The sequence below is a fragment of the Galeopterus variegatus genome, unplaced genomic scaffold (genome assembly GCF_000696425.1).
Source record: "Galeopterus variegatus unplaced genomic scaffold, G_variegatus-3.0.2 Scaffold8008, whole genome shotgun sequence".
NCBI classification, from domain to species: Eukaryota; Metazoa; Chordata; class Mammalia; order Dermoptera; family Cynocephalidae; genus Galeopterus; species Galeopterus variegatus.
Genome location: NW_007734119.1, coordinates 1 through 1,500, shown reverse-complemented (window position 1 = coordinate 1,500; position 1,500 = coordinate 1).

Genomic DNA, 1,500 nt, shown 5'->3' with positions numbered 1-1,500 from the left:
TAACCCTATTCCCCTAGCACTTTATAAGCAAGAACAGCCGTAATCCTTGTGAACATTTAACATTCTTTTTAATCTAGGCTGATTTGGGGCTATAAATTATATCTCATTGAGGCTTTTTCATATTTATTGGTCATTTACATTACAGTTTATTCAAATTGCCTATTTGTATTCTCTCCCTGCTTTCAAAAACTGATGTTTACCTTTTTCTTACTGTTTTATAGAAAACCTTTTTATGTAATACAACATGAATCCTTTTACATGCATTTGGCAAGTCCTTTCCTGCCCATCCTTGCTCCCAGTTTTCCTTGTTTCCTAACTTTATAGATGACAGGTTTTTGTTTCATTTCAATTCACATTTTAATTTTATGTATTAACATCTACTAATCTTTTCCTTATATTACTTCAGATTTTGGTTGCAGGCTTCAAAAGAACTTTCACACCCAGATCTTCATACAACTTTTCACTTTATGTTTTTTCCTGTTGCCTTTATGATTTCTTTTTTTTTTTAACCATAAAATATTTAGTCCATCTGGAATTCATTTTGCTGTGAGGTATGAGGTCGGAATATAACACTGGTTTCCACTGAGATGGTTGGTGACTTGTCACAACACATTCCCTGGCTACTCTGTGCTTTTCCCATAGTNACTAAGTGTAAGGCTGAGTGTTTCTTACAAATACTCTCCATAACGTGGAAAAAACACAGGAGCAATTGTTGAATGTTATTATCTGCCACTCAAGCAATTCATGAGATAATTACTTAGGTTTTCTCCTTTAATAAGTTGTTGCTACATTATATTAACATATTTCATGTTAATAAATTATTTCCATATTCCTAGGGATAAATCTGGCTAGCTCACGTTATACTATTCTCTGAATTCATTCCTGGGCTGAATGTGTAAATCTTTTATTAATAAATATTACAATTGTGTTCGTAAATGTAATTGTTCTACAGATGTTTTTTTATAGTTATCTTTGTTAAGTTCAGACATAAATTTGATGCTAGCATTATAAATTCAGTTTAAGACAATTTCTCAACTTTCTATGCTTTGGGACCTTTACCATAGCATCACATCTAACTATTCCATCAAGTTCTGCTAAAATCACCTACAACCTGGATTATTTATAAGGGATTTGGAGGAGAGTGGATAGTAATTTGCATTTGAGAAAATCCTGGGATTGGGGTCCTTTGATAGAAAGTGTAGTTTTTCAAGTCCATGTGGTTAAAAATTGTTAGCCATTTGTCATTACTTCCTAATTTTATTACACTGTGGTCAGGGAATAAGGCGTGGAGAATTTCTGCTTTATTTAAAATAGATCTTACAAAGGTTTTTTAGACCTAGTCCATGACCAATATTTATAAATGCTGCATTAATATACTAATATTTTCAGAGACTGTGCTTTCTCTCTTTGTGGCCTACAACATTTTCTTTGTAGCTAGTATTTCAAGTTTGTTAATTATATTATTCAGAACTTCCATGTCCTTATTTTTTATCTTTCATC